The following is a 16,374-nucleotide window of genomic DNA, read 5'->3' as shown; positions in this document are numbered from 1 at the left end:
CGCACAAAGAATTGAGATGCTGCGGTTTTGAAACTGCAGAAAATCCGTGCTGAAAATTCCGCAACGTGTGCACTGTTGTTTTTGTATTTCATAGGTTATAATGGCACTGTGCACCGCAGCAAAAACTGCTGCAGATCCGCAGCAGAATCAGCAGCTTGTGCACACACCCTTATATTAGTCCATGAGCCGGGCCAGATATCGGTACAACCCAGAGTGACTAATTCTCTTTGGTGTTTTTAGGTAGATGCATGTCTGTAGTTTATGTTTTGATATGATAGCCCTTGCACATCAGTAGCTTAACCCCTTCAGGCCTATTTGTACCCAAATGCCTAGGCCATTTTTTGTAAATCTGACCTGTCACTTCATGCAGTAATAACTTTGGGACGCTATCACCTACCCACGCCATTCTGAGATTGTTTTCTCGTGATATATTGTACTTCATGGTAGTGCTAATTGTGAGTCAATAGATTTTACCTTTCTGCATAAAAAATTACAAAATACACGAAAATTTGGGAAAAATTCGCTATTTTTGAACTTTGAAATTCTCTACTTTTTACAAAAATGCTGATACCCCCCATAACAGTTATTAGTTTACATTCTCCACATGTCTACTTCACATTGGCATCATTTTGGAAATGAAATTTTATATTTTTCGGATGTGATAAGGCTCATAGTTTTATACGCAATTTTTAAAGTTTACGACTAAATTTCCAAAACCCATTTTTCCCAGGACCAAGTCAGTTCGGGCGTCACTTTATGGGTCTTGTATAACAGAACCCACCCATACATTACCCCATTTTGCAAACTACACCCCTCAAGGTGTCCAAAATGGATTTTCAAAACTTTGTTAACCCCTTAGGTGTTGCACAGGAATTCAAGCAAAATGACAGTGAAATATCAAAATTTCAATTTTTTGGCAGATATTCCATTGTAATCCAATTTTACCTGCAACCCAGCAAGGGTTAACAGCAAACCCAAACCCAAAATTGGTTACCCCAATTCCGCAGTTTATAGAAACACCCCACATGTACACGTAAACTAAATTATGGGCGCGCAAGAGGGCTCAGCATAGAAGGAGAGCTAGGCGGTTTTTGGGATAATAGATTACACTGGAAGAAATCCAGTGGGCCATGTCGTATTGGAGAGACCCTGAGGTACCCCCAGAGTGGAAACCCCCAAAAGGTTATCGCATTTTGGAAACTACACCCCCTAAGGAATGTTTTAGGGGGTATAGTAACCACTTTGACCCAACAAGCGCTCCATTGGAGTTTCATGCACTTGGTTGAGGAAATTGAAAAGTACGTTTTTTACCGAAAAATGTCTCTTTAGGCCCACATTTTTCATCTTGAAAAGGGGGACCAGGAAAAAGTACACCCCACTTTTTATTCCCCATTGTCTCCCGAACACGGCAATACCACAAGTGTTGTCTAAAACCACAGTATTGGCGCACGGCAGGCTTCGTAAGCGAAGCTGCAGCAAAATTCACTGTAAGAAATCTATGGGGCCATGTCACATTTGGAGACACACTGAGGTCCCGCACAGTGGAAACCCCAAAAAAGTGACCCCATTTTTGAAACTACACCCCCTAAGGAATGTTTTAGGAGGTACAGTAACCACTTTGCTCCGGGAACCGGCTCCCGACCCACGGCGATCGCCGGGCATATGATCCGGGTACGATTCGCCGTACCGCTACGGCGGCCGGCGCGAAGGGGTTAATGGTATTTTTACCTTTTGAATAGATTCTACCTATATTTCCAAAAAATAATGATTAAAGGTCGATTTAGGGGAAATGCCAAAATGTCAATACAATGCATGTAGTATTTGTAACAAAATTTAATCCAAGATATGTAAATACACACTGAACATGTCATGGGCTTGTCCATACTAATGTGTGTGTGTAGGTGTGTGTGTGTGTGTGTGTATATATATATATACACACAGTGGGGCAAAAAAGTATTTAGTCAGTCAGCAATAGTGCAAGTTCCACCACTTAAAAAGATGAGAGGCGTCTGTAATTTACATCATAGGTAGACCTCAACTATGGGAGACAAACTGAGAAAAAAAAATCCAGAAAATCACATTGTCTGTTTTTTTTTCATTTTATTTGCATATTATGGTGGAAAATAAGTATTTGGTCAGAAACAAAATTTCATCTCAATACTTTGTGATATATCCTTTGTTGGCAATGACAGAGGTCAAACGTTTTCTGTAAGTCTTCACAAGGTTGCCACACACTGTTGTTGGTATGTTGGCCCATTCCTCCATGCAGATCTCCTCTAGAGCAGTGATGTTTTTGGCTTTTCGCTTGGCAACACGGACTTTCAACTCCCTCCAAAGGTTTTCTATAGGGTTGAGATCTGGAGACTGGCTAGGCCACTCCAGGACCTTGAAATGCTTCTTACGAAGCCACTCCTTCGTTGCCCTGGCGGTGTGCTTTGGATCATTGTCATGTTGAAAGACCCACTCATGTTTCATCATCAATGCCCTTGCTGATGGAAGGAGGTTTGCACTCAAAATCTCACGATACATGGCCCCATTCATTCTTTCATGTACCCGGATCAGTCGTCCTGGCCCCTTTGCAGAGAAACAGCCCCAAAGCATGATGTTTCCACCACCATGCTTTACAGTAGGTATGGTGTTTGATGGATGCAACTCAGTATTCTTTTTCCTCCAAACACGACAAGTTGTGTTTCTACCAAACAGTTCCAGTTTGGTTTCATCAGACCATAGGACATTCTCCCAAAACTCCTCTGGATCATCCAAATGCTCTCTAGCAAACTTCAGACGGGCCCGGATATGTACAGGCTTAAGCAGTGGGACACGTCTGGCACTGCAGGATCTGAGTCCATGGTGGCGTAGTGTGTTACTTATGGTAGGCCTTGTTACATTGGTCCCAGCTCTCTGCAGTTCATTCACTAGGTCCCCCCGCATGGTTCTGGGATTTTTGCTCACCGTTCTTGTGATCATTCTGACCCCACGGGGTGGGATTTTGCGTGGAGCACCAGATCGAGGGAGATTATCAGTGGTCTTGTATGTCTTCCATTTTCTAATTATTGCTCCCACAGTTGATTTCTTCACTCCAAGCTGGTTGGCTATTGCAGATTCAGTCTTCCCAGCCTGGTGCAGGGCTACAATTTTGTTTCTGGTGTCCTTTGACAGCTCTTTGGTCTTCACCATAGTGGAGTTTGGAGTCAGACTGTTTGAGGGTGTGCACAGGTGTCTTTTTATACTGATAACAAGTTTAAACAGGTGCCATTACTACAGGTAATGAGTGGAGAAAAGAGGAGACTCTTAAAGAAGAAGTTACAGGTCTGTGAGAGCCAGAAATCTTGATTGCTTGTTTCTGACCAAATACTTATTTTCCACCATAATATGCAAATAAAATGAAAAAAAAACAGACAATGTGATTTTCTGGATTTTTTTTTCTCAGTTTGTCTCCCATAGTTGAGGTCTACCGATGATGTAAATTACAGACGCCTCTCATCTTTTTAAGTGGTGGAACTTGCACTATTGCTGACTGACTAAATACTTTTTTGCCCCACTGTATATATATATATTGTGTGTGTATGTATAATTATATAACGTTACTCCATAATATCTTCAACATCAGACTCTGAATCTGACTGTTGTTCTACTGGCTCGTCTTCAATACCCTTGTTCTGGCATGTCTGTAACCTGCACATGTCCGTGCACTTCAGGCCATTGCTGAGGCAAGTACACTGAGGAAGTTCGCATGACCGCACACACTTGCAGGACAGTAGCTGGATAATAGCTTCTGGTGCTGGTGCCCCTCGCATCCACTTGACAACAAGCTTTCCGTCATTATCTATCATCCAACCGCAGTCTGTTGGGTTTGCAACAAATGGCTGGCTCTGCAGACTTCTCCTCCAGATCGCAGCCTGGTAGTTTGCACGCAGTGCATGCATGAAAAGGCAGTCTTGGCAAGGAGGGAGTTGACTTGACTCTACCACTCCACGTCTGGCACAGAACAGCTGATACCAGAGCCTGTTTACCTCAGTTGTTTGGGTAGTTGGCAGGTACATGTGGCAGGTGATTTCCTGTAACTTCTCAAAGAGTTCGGGAGACACTTCCCATGAACTACCACGGCCAGCGAATGCACTGACTGTGTCACAGCCTGTAAATGCATGCATACCAATCAATGAATCACACATGCTGCCTCCCAATGTTCTGCTCAGAGTGGTGATATCCAGGAATCTTGTCCGGTTCTGTGTACCGCATTTCTGGAACAGGTGGGATGGGATTTTGTGGCACATGCCCAGACACAGGACCATGACATCAGTATCCTCTGAAGTGATGATGACAGACTTGTAACCAGATTCTGCTGCATGAAGAGCATGGAGAAGGAGGCGTGTGTCTGCTTCTTCTTGACTTGACTTAAGGTCAGCAGCCTCTTCCCACTGTTCTTTGGTGATCTTAAAGCAGAGCTGCTCACATGTGACATACATCTCCTTCTCCTCAAGCTTCTCCCTGTGGTGTTTCGCCTTCCATTCTTCTACCAGAAACCTTATGAGACTTGCCTTGTTGGAGGAATTACTTAGTAGCTTTCTCCACTGCTGGATGTTGTGCCCATGTTGAATGTTCTTGAAATGGATCCCTGTGCCTTCATATCTGTTGACTTTCTGTATCTTTGATGGATGTCTCCTTGTAGACGTCAAAGACAATATCAATGCACTTGCTCTTAGCACCCTCATGGATAGCGCGACTCATTGCTGTGCCTGCTAGCTGGGCAAATGTTGCATCGTTTCCCTTCAATTTCTGAACCAGGCTCATCCCATCAATGATGGTTGCAGAGGGCTCAGGGATCACCTCTGCAGGAGGAGCATTCCTCTCCAACTCCCTTGCTAGGGCAGCCTTGTTGGTGTTGCGGATAGACCCATCACCGTTGGCAAGTGCCCATGGCAATGGCCCCAGGGGATGAGTCAAGACATCACTCATTTGTAGCTTTCTGTTCTCAGCTACAAGTATCATCTGGCCAAATAGGTTCCTGTCAGCCTTCAAAATTACCTCCTTGCCAAGGCCTTGTCTGTGTGTCTTCATTCTGATGTTAGAGAACGTTTTAAGATTGTTCTTCGTCATCTTGTCATGAAACAGTGTAGTTGGCGTATCGGTACCCAAACGCTCATCCTTGAATGTGTGATATGCATCCTCTCCTATACTGTATGTACCCTAGAAGGTCTTTGGCTACATCTGGTGGTGCTGCAGTCTCTGTTGATAAACTGATAAGTTCACCATTATGCTCTTTGTTGAAGGGGTTCAACCAACCAGTCTCCAGCAGTTCAACAAAAGATCGGACATCGGCTTCATCTCTTCTAATCCTGGACACCTGTAGGTCTGAATGACTGAAGTCAGTATATTGTTGGCCTACTAGGGCCCTCAGCTGCCTCAAGTACATGCTGCGGTACTCCGATGTCAGGTAGAATCTGGCGACAGCTCCAACTTTGAGGCTGAAGCCTTTTGTGCCGCCTGGTGTCTGGGTGTCTTTGTTGATTGTTTCTTCGATGGTCTGGTCCACAGGAATCCGTCCAAAAGGATTCTTGCTACCGATCTGGACTGAAAAGCCACCTTTCATGAAGTATTCATGGACCTCTGGGTGGTCTATGGGCAGCCGAGACATCGTAGCATAGTAATAGGTTAGGTATCGGGCATAGTTGACCTTGTCATAGGCAAAACACCACAGTATCATCTGTCGGATTGCTCCTAGGTGAAGCATCCAGTTGCCTTCTCTTGAAGCTCGAACCAGGGTCAGCATGGTCTCGACCATGTCCAAGTATGACATCCAGAATGCTGAGAGTTGTTCATTTCTGAAGGTCTCAAGATAAACTTGAAAGAGCTTCAGGGTAAGTGTGCAAGATTCATTATCCAAGAACTTTTTGAAGGATCCCTGCGACACACTGATGCGAAAGTTTGTGATGTTCTTCAGTGTTTCATCCAGATGGTGAAGGTCCCTTGCATGGTTTTCTTCTAGCCATGGAAGGAAGTTTTTCCATGCAAGCCTCATAAGTGCTTCATAGACCAGCTTGTGTAGTCTCACTGCTCTGTTGTACCTCCGGCCGTCCATCACTCCAGACACTGATCCTTCAGCGATGACACCGGATTCAACACACAGATCTCTAAGGCCTGCATCCTGAAATCTCTTACCTATGATGGAGAGGAGATTACAGATTGTGTGGAAGACACCCATTCTAATTATAATGTTCTTGAACTTCTGTTTCCAGATAACCTCGGCAGCTTTGGCATAGAGTGCTTGATCAAACACGCACACAATTCTGTTAAGCTTCAGGGTCTGCATGATGGCATGTGTTTGCTCCAAGACTTCATTCACAGTGGACATGGCTGTTACAGGAGCATTGATAGTGGGCAGGTAGCTTACAGTGTCCTGGGCCACTACAATGTCGCTGCGGATTTGGAAGTTGAACTCAGTCCAACTGCTAATGGTCTGATCCTCATGGTCTGACATTCTAGCCAGAAGCCAGATATGGTTCTTGGTTTTTGAATCCTGGACCTCCTCGGTAGTGTTAACATTCGCAGTCTCAATCCTGGGTGGCCCTCCCCACCGCCCAACATTGTATATTGGTAGCATTAATTCTGTCGGAATTATGCTTCTTTTCTTCGACTTGGTTACATCTGGCAGGACTTTTGTCACAGAGCATGCAACATTGGACTGAACAGCGATGCCATTGACTCTATGAGATGTACCTGCTCCACTTAGTGTCTCCTCAAGTCTGTCAATGTTATCCCAGGCCAAGGTTGTGAACACACCAGGGAAGATATTTGCTGGCATTGGGATGTCATCCGTTGAACATTCCAACTTCTGGATACAAAGGGCTGTATCGATCTCCTCAGCCGTTGAATATGACACACAGTGGCCAAGACGATTCAGAGTTCGAACCAGTTCTGTATTGCCGGTCAAAGACTTAATTGCAAAGGACAGCAGTACGTGCTTGGGTGGCTTTGTCTTTCCATTGGTAACAGCAAAAACCAAGTCACTGCTGAAGGATGTGGCAAGACGTTGAGCTCTTTCAGAGGGAGTTTGGCACTGACAATCTCCTGTAAGCAGGGTTTGCAGGAATTGAGTGACTAATGCAGGAACGACATTCTGATCTGTATCGGGAGGCCATGGCTGACTCACATCTTGCTTCTTGATCTGATTCCTCAGCTGCATTGCTGCTTTGGTTACGACATCTCCAGAGTTAGCGGCTCTTGCTTCTTGCAGATCTTTTGTCATGCTGTGTGCTTGCCGGGCAAGGTTGTCCATTGATAGGCTATATGGATAGACTAGAAGCTTACCTTTCTCATCGGAGAGAAAGCAGAGTGATTCACCAAACTCTGTTTCAAGTTTTCGGCGAACATGTTTCTTTGTCGATGGTTTCAGTTTGATGACACCACGGGACATCATGCATCTCTGAAGCCTAGATGTGAGGTTTATCATAGGCAGTACTTCTGGGTTTGGGAACAATTCAGTCCTTATATACAAGGCCACTTGGGAATTGTCATGATCCAGTGTTGGATCTGGCAGTATTAAAAGCACAAAGTGAACTTTTTTTTACTTTGGTTAAGTTCAAAGGTGTTTTGACTGTCCCCGGTGGTGGTGAGTGGTATCGCACCTTAGCTTTAGTTTTAGGTTAATGTGCACTTAATTATAATTCAGGTGTTGGACTCTATAAATGGGTCTCAGGGTGTTCACTCACTGCTGGTGATACTGATTCATTTATTCTGAGTTTGTGAGAGCCTGGTGAAAGGATGGACCTGAGGAGGAGTCCTGCGCAGCTTAGCCAGGGGGGACGTGTGTCAGCGATGGTGTCTGGACGAAGGGCTGGCATGGCGTGGTGGAGTCGCAGTGATGGTGTCAGCGGGAAGTGTCTGCATGGTCTGGTGGAGTGGCTACTATGGAGAGTGGCACTCACCATGTGGGACTTGGCTGCTGAGCTGGACTCAAGCATGCTTGACTTCGTGGCAGAAGCTGAACTTATCCTTGGGACTCTGTTATTAAGCTGCAGCAACTGGTGGTGGACTCTGCTCCTAGGCAGCACTATGGTGCAGGATCCTGTTATGGTGATGGATCCGGGTGGAGGAGAAGACGCACGCAGGTGGAGGGCTCTGTTGCAGGAGCATAAGCACAGAGCATAAAGCTAAGTGGTGTTTCCCCTGTATTGTCTCTTTCCCTCATGTGTGTTATTAGTGCAGTGGTGGGATTAGTTTCCGCACCGACCTATTCCCTAGTGAGGGTTTAGGTTCAGGGCGAGCTAGGGCGTTGAGGTACGCGTGCGGCGCCCGGTGCGAAACCGGCATAGGGAACGTTAGGAGTGCAGGGATACTGGCTCAGGGGAGCTCAGGAGGTCTCCAATTCCCTTTTCCCTATTGCAGGGCCCACCACTGTTAATGTTTCCCAGGTCCCCCTTATTATTTAAATTCGCCATACTGGAGGCGGGGTTTCCAGAATGTTTATTAACGTGTAATACCTAAATTCGCCAGGTGGAGGCGGTGTATCCATCTGCACGTATTATTATTTAAATTCGCCCCGCTGGAGGCGCTGTATCCAGGGTCACGTGTGTTATGGGTTCGCCTTGCGGTAACACCTGCGCCCAGACACACAGTGACCATGACAGGAATCATCTTTTGTGAATAGTTTGTAGCACGACTTGTGGTTGTGCCCCTCTGAAGCAACAAGGTCTCTGCTAAGTAAACCAAGGATTCTCTGTGTGCCTTTCCTTATCGCTGCTCTGCGGATCGTCTCATCTGCTCGTAGCTCAACACACTGGACGATTGGCTCCCTTGTTTTTTCTCCTTTGAGATACTTGCTTGACTTCTCGCAGAACATACATACTTTGGCATACACCCTGCTATCACTGGGGGTACCCCTCGGTAGCCTCCTCCTGGGGATTTCGCTTGCTGTTTCGACATTGACACCCTTGGCAAGGATAGAATCCAGTGACTTCTTCATTGTAAAGAGACTACGACATTTACGGTGATATTGTATGTGTGATATTTCTCGTTCTTCAAGGCCCTTAGCTGCTTCCAGGACGGATTCATGCTGTCTGATCTCTGCAGCACTAAGCAATGTTTTCCAGGAGTCCAAATCCTGTAGGGACGCCAGATCATCACTGTCATCATTAGAGCAGTGTATGATACAGTTGATCCGTGATTTCTTCCTCGCTGGTACTTCCATCATGCCATTAGATATGTCAGTAAACACCTGCAAACACAAAGAAAAACATTAAAACCCTTGGCATCGGGCGCCGTTCGAGTACTGCTCTCTCGTCCTGGACCAAAGGACAAGAGCAGTACTAGTACGGCACAACCCCTTTAGCATCCCCGCCGCTAATCGCGCGGGGATCGGGGGTAGATGGCCGCACTTACCGGCAGCAGGGCTTGTCCCCTCGCCGTGTGTGGCCATCGCGCCGACCCCCTGCAGCTAGAATCACTGTGATTCGCTGGGCTATATAGCCCAGCGAATCGCAGCATGCCTTGTAAAACATGGCGTGATTCGCTGCAGGGGTGTCATGATCTGAAGTGATCTGACAGTTTTAAATCACTGGGTGAACTTTTTTTACTTTGGAAAGTTCCAAGGTGTCTTGACTGTCCCCGGTGGTGGTTTTGATATTGCACTTTAGGTTTTGTGCACTTAATCATGTATCCGGTGTTACACCCTATAAAGGTGTGCTAGAGGTGTGCAATCACTGCCTGTGATATTGTGAGTTTGTGTTCACTCTGTTTTTGGAGAGCCTGGATGAAGGATGGAGCTGGTGAGGAGTCCTGCGCAGCTTAGCCAGGGGGGAAGAGTGTCAGCTATGGTGTCTGGACGAAGGGCTGGCATGGCGTGGTGGAGTCGCAGTGATGGTATCAGCGGGAAGTGTCTGCATGGGCTGGTGGAGTGGCGACTATGGAGAGTGGCACTCACCATGTGGGACTTGGCTGCTGAGCTGGACTCAAGCATGCTCGACTTCGTGTCAGCAGCTGAACTCATCCTTGGGACTCTGGTTCTAAGCAGCTGCAACTGGTGTTGGACTCTGCTCCAAGGTTGCACTAAGGTGAAGGATCCTGTTATGGTGATGGATCCGGGTGGAGGAGAAGATGCACTCAGGTGGAGGGCTCTGTTGCTAGGAGCGCACGCAACAGAGCAAAGCTAAGTGGTGTTTCCCCTGTATTGTCTCTTTCCTCATGTGTGTTATTAGTGCAGTGGTGGGATTAGTCTCCGCACCGACCCATTTCCTAGTGAGGGTTTAGGGTCAGGGTGAGCAAGGGCGTTAAGGTACGCGTGCGGCACCCGGTGCGAAACCGGCATAGGGAACGTTAGGAGTGCAGGGACACTGGCTCAGGGGAGCTCAGGAGGTCTCCAATTCCCTTTTCCCTATTGCAGGGCCCACCATTGTTAAAGTTTCCCAGGTTCCCCCTTTATTATTTGATTATTGTATGTATAACGTGTAATACCTAAATTCGCCAGGTGGAGGCGGCGTATCCACCTGCACGTTTTATTATTTAAATGCGCCCCACTGGAGGCGGTGTATCCAGGGTCACGTGTGTTATGGGTCCGCCTTGCGGAAACATCTGCGTCCTGACACACGTGATCATGACATTATCACAGGCCCTACAGTTTTTTTTTTTCTGGTGAGCTTTGGCCATGTGGAGACCGCTGAGTAATTGCTGCCGGGCCTCACTGATGTGAGTGGGGAGCGGCAAGGTGTGTTAGAGCTGCTGCAGCAGCAGTTATCACGGTCTGGGGCCTCTGCTCAGATAACCAGAGAGAAAAAAAAAATGGTGGCTTTGGCAAATTGCGGGTCTGGCAAAAGCCCCTGGAGTCGCTGCTGGGGAGCGGGACTTGCTCATGCACGTGGGCGTACCCAGGCAGGTGGGAGGAATGGTGCCCCACGGAGCTGCTTGGTGTTCCCCGAGGTGAAGGGGTGCGTTCCAGTGATGAGCGGACTGATGTAGAGTCCGCGGGGTTTACGCCAAAATCTTCAAATACCACCGTAGAAGCCGCCCCTCCTGGCCGTGTGGAGGCGGCCAGTGAGTGTATATTTCCTCCATATGCGTTCCTTCTCCTCCTGGTGTGAGCAGCTGGTGTGCTGCGGGGGAGTAGGGACAAATCTCTACCCTCGCCATTAACCAACCCTAGGAGGCGCAGTCCTCATGGTGAAAGGTGGTGTCCCTTGGTGAATAGTGGGGGTGTGAGTGTGGTGACACAGGGGGACGCCTCTGTTGTCAAGTCCAGAGTGAGTTCACCAAAAAATGACAAACGAATGTGTGTAATAAACGTTCAGGTCCGGACCTGTGTGTGAACGAGCATGTATGGGTCCCACCAAAAAACATCTTGGAAATGTGTTGTGGAGTCTGATCAGCTCTTAGCATACATACACATACATAATCTCGTTCCCCAGGTCAGTGCTGTGGAGATGAGTGGTGCCTCCAAAATGAACTTTATTACCAATACCAGCGGTGCGTTTGTCATAAACCTGAAGTGTCAGGTAATGGTGGGGTGAACTCAGGGTCTGGGCGTCCCCGCTGTAGGTGTTTCCCTAATGAGGGGTGGTCTTGAGGGTCCAGAGGCCCCTCATTAAGGAGGGGGTACTGTCATGATCTGAAGTGATCTGACAGTTTTAAATCACTGGGTGAACTTTTTTTACTTTGGAAAGTTCCAAGGTGTCTTGACTGTCCCCGGTGGTGGTTTTGATATTGCACTTTAGGTTTTGTGCACTTAATCATGTATCTGGTGTTACACCCTATAAAGGTGTGCTAGAGGTGTGCAATCACTGCCTGTGATATTGTGAGTTTGTGTTCACTCTGTTTTTGGAGAGCCTGGATGAAGGATGGAGCTGGTGAGGAGTCCTGCGCAGCTTAGCCAGGGGGGAAGAGTGTCAGCTATGGTGTCTGGACGAAGGGCTGGCATGGCGTGGTGGAGTCGCAGTGATGGTATCAGCGGGAAGTGTCTGCATGGGCTGGTGGAGTGGCGACTATGGAGAGTGGCACTCACCATGTGGGACTTGGCTGCTGAGCTGGACTCAAGCATGCTTGACTTCGTGGCAGAAACTGAACACTTCCTTGAGACTCTGGTACTAAGCAGCTGCAACTGGTGTTGGACTCTGCTCCAAGGTTGCACTAAGGTGGAGGATCCTGTTATGGTGATGGATCCGGGTGGAGGAGAAGATGCACTCAGGTGGAGGGCTCTGTTGCTAGGAGCGCACGCAACAGAGCAAAGCTAAGTGGTGTTTCCCCTGTATTGTCTCTTTCCTCATGTGTGTTATTAGTGCAGTGGTGGGATTAGTCTCCGCACCGACAGGTGCGGAGCCTGTTTAGGGAATGTAAGGAGTGCAGGGACACTGGCTCAGGGGAGCTTAGGAGGTCTCCATGTCCCCAGTCCCTATCGCAGGGCCCACCATTGTTAAAGTTTCCCAGGTTCCCCCTTTATTATTTGATTATTGTATGTATAACGTGTAATACCTAAATTCGCCAGGTGGAGGCGGCGTATCCACCTGCATGTTTTATTATTTAAATGCGCCCCACTGGAGGCGGTGTATCCAGGGTCACGTGTGTTATGGGTCCGCCTTGCGACATCATCTGCGTCCCGACACACGTGACCATGACAAGGGGTTCGTGCCTGTGGAGCGATTGGTGCATTTACCAGTCACTCCACAGGCCAGGGGGAGGATGTCAGTGTCTGATCTCCTCCCCCTGTGCTGCGATTGGCTAGAACATCGTTCTAGCCATAGCAGCGATGTAGCAGGGCCGACAGTGTCGCCTCTGCCTGTATGCGATCCTGTCAGTACAGGGACGATCGCTGCACTGTGCAGGCTGGCCGGACCTGCCTGCACTCGCTGGAACTTGTGGTACCACAAGTCCCAGCAAGTCTGGGCAGGCAGGCAAAAAGTGTAAAAGAAAGTTAAAAAAAACAAAAACACTACACTACACTACACTACACATCCCCCCCTCCCCCTCCCATATGCGCCAATACTGTGGTTTTAGACAACACTTGTGGTATTGCCGTGTTCGAGAGACAATGGGGAATAAAAAGTGGGGTGTACTTTTTCCTGGTCCCCCTTTTCAAAATGAAAAATGTGGGACTAAAGCGACATTTTTCGGTAAAAAACGTACTTTTCAATTTCCTCAACCAAGTGCATGAAACTCCAATGGAGCGCTTGTTGGGTCAAAGTGGTTACTATACCCCCTAAAACATTCCTTAGGGGGTGTAGTTTCCAAAATGCGGTAACCTTTTGGGGGTTTCCACTCTGGGGGTACCTCAGGGTCTCTCCAATACGACATGGCCCACTGGATTTCTTCCAGTGTAATCTATTATCCCAAAAACCGCCTAGCTCTCCTTCTGTGCTGAGTCCTCTTGCGCGCCCATAATTTAGTTTACGTGTACATGTGGGGTGTTTCTATAAACTGCGGAATTGGGGTAACCAATTTTGGGTTTGGGTTTGCTGTTAACCCTTGCTGGGTTGCAGGTAAAATTGGATTACAATGGAATATCTGCCAAAAAATTGAAATTTTGATATTTCACTGTCATTTTGCTTGAATTCCTGTGCAACACCTAAGTGGTTAACAAAGTTTTGAAAATCCGTTTTAGACACCTTGAGGGGTGTAGTTTGCAAAATGGGGTAATGTATGGGTGGGTTCTGTTATACAAGACCCATAAAGTGACGCCCGAACTGACTTGGTCCTTGGAAAAATGGGTTTTGGAAATTTAGTCGTAAACTTTAAAAATTGCGTATAAAACTATGAGCCTTATCACATCCGAAAAATATATAAAATTTCATTTCCAAAATGATTCCAATGTGAAGTAGACATGTGGAGAATGTAAACTAATAACTGTTATGGGGGGTATCAGCATTTTTGTAAAAAGTAGAGAATTTCAAAGTTCAAAAATAGCGAATTTTTCCCAAATTTTCGTGTATTTTGTAGTTTTTTTATGCAGAAAGGTAAAATCTATTGACTCACAATTAGCACTACCATGAAGTACAATATGTCACGAGAAAACAATCTCAGAATGGCGTGGGTAGGTGATAGCGTCCCAAAGTTATTACCGCATGAAGTGACAGGTCAGATTTACAAAAAATGGCCTAGGCATTTGGGTACAAATAGGCCTGAAGGGGTTAAGCTACTGATGTGCAAGGGCTATCATATCAAAACATAAACTACAGACATGCATCTACCTAAAAACACCAAAGAGAATTAGTCACTCCGGGTGGTACCGATATCGTCAAAATTGGCTCTTGGCTCATGGACTATATGTAAAACAGTGGAAACCCCCCACAAGTGACCATATTTTGGAAACTAGACCCCTTAAGGAATGTATCTAGATGTGTGGTGAGCACCTTGATCCCCCAAGTGCTTCACAGAAATTTATAACGTTGAGCCGTGAAAACAAAAAATCTAATTTTTTACACACAAATGTTCTTTTAATCCCAAATTTTTTATTTTGACAAAGGTAACAGGAGAAAATGGAGCGCAAAAATTGTGCAATTACGCCTGAGTGCACTGCTTCCCCATATGTGGGGGAAAAGTACTGTTTCAACTCACAGCAGGGCTTGGAAGGGAAGGAATATCATTTAACTTTCTGAACGCAATATTTGCTGGAATGATTAGCGGATGCAGTTTCCCATTTGGAGAGCCCATGATGTGCCTAAACAGTGTAAACACCCCACAAGTGACCTCATTTTGGAAACTAGACCCCTTAGCCCCTTTCCGACATTGGGCGTAAATTTACACTGATGTCGGACTCACTCCCTTTGATGTTGGCTCCAGCGGTGAGCCCACATCTCTCCTGGGACATGTCAGCTGTTTTGAACAGCTGACAGTTGCCCGGAATAGCTGCAGGTGGAATCGCGATCTACTCGCGGCTATTAGCCCGCTACTTGCCGCTGTCAAACTCTGACAGCGGCATTTAACTCGCACTTCCGTCCATCAGGCCGGAAATACGTCCACCGGTGACCCCCGTAACATGATCGCGTGTCACCGGTGGTCGGCGCTCATAGCAACTGAGTAATTCTGCTTTATATAGACGATCTTATCATCGCCTGTATGTAGCAGAGCCGATCGGGTTGTGGCAGCTTCTAGTCTCCCATGGAGACTATTGAAGCTTGCCAAAAGTAAAAAAAAAAATGTTTTTAAAATATAAAAAAAATAAAAGTTCAAATCACCTCCCTCTCGTCCCATTCAAAATAAAACAAACAAAAAAAAAATCAAGCATACACATTTGGTATCGCCGCATTCAGAAACGCCAGATCTATAAAAAAAAGGCTTTGGGAAGAATGGGAGCTAAAAACGAAAACGCAAAAATGAAAAAAGCTCCAGTCATGAAGGGGTTAAGGAATGTGTCTAGATGTATGGTGAGCACCTTTAACCTCCAGGTGCTTCACAGAAGTTTAAAACGATGAGATGTGAAAATAAAAAAATCATATTTTTCCCACTAAAATATTATTTTAGCCCCATTTTTTTATTTTCACAAGGGTAAGATGGGGGGGAAAACTACCATTTAGGCAAACAGCAGTACTCAGAAAGCAAGGAGTAACGTTTGGGAAAGCAGACATTGATGGAATGGTGTGCAGTTGTCATGTCGCATTTGGAGAGCCGCTGATGTGCCTAAACAGTGGAAACCCCCACAAGTGACCCCATTTTGAAAACTAGGCCCCACAAGGAATTTACCATATTTTTCGCTTTATAAGACGCTCCGGATTATAAGACGCACCCCAAAGTTTGAGGAGAAAAATAGGAAAAAAAAGTTTTTTTAATAAAATGGTGGTGCTTCTTATAATCCAGGCATCTTATTGCTTACCGCTCTGTCACCGGGGTGCTGTCACCCACTCTTTACCTGGTGCTGCCGCGCTGGGTCCCCGGGTGCTTGCCCCCGGGCTCTGTCCCATGCTGCGTCGGGGGCTCTGGCGTTCCTTTCATGCCTGTGTGGTGGCTTGCTTCCTGGAAAATGGCCGCCGCGCAAGCGCAGATGGAGATCTCGGCATTGAAATCTGGGGAGATGAGATTTAGCGCTGAAAGGCAGTGGCTGTATCTTATATCGGCGAAAACTGCTGACATATTCGCTTTAAGTGTGACCCCGGCCTAAGGGTGAGCTGTCATTGTCCCCATCCCCATAATACCCCTTTTTTATTATTTATTTATATAAGTGTGTAGGAGAGAAGGAGGTCTTGGGATGACCGGAGATTACGTGAGGGAAGGTATCAGGAGATTAGTTCAGAGACATATGGGGGAGACAGGTTATACATGGCCTTGTAGGTCAGTATTAGTAATTTGAACTGGATACGCTGAGGGAATGGGAGCCAGTGAAGAGATTTGCAGAGGGGAGAAGCGGAGGAGTAGCAAGGAGAGAGATGAATTAGTCGGGCGGCAGGGTTAGGGATGGAC

This window comes from Dendrobates tinctorius, unplaced genomic scaffold, assembly GCF_039654945.1.
Source record: "Dendrobates tinctorius isolate UK_male_01 unplaced genomic scaffold, ASM3965494v1 ptg000040l, whole genome shotgun sequence".
Lineage (NCBI taxonomy): Eukaryota > Metazoa > Chordata > Amphibia > Anura > Dendrobatidae > Dendrobates > Dendrobates tinctorius.
Note: the sequence above shows the minus strand (reverse complement) of the source record.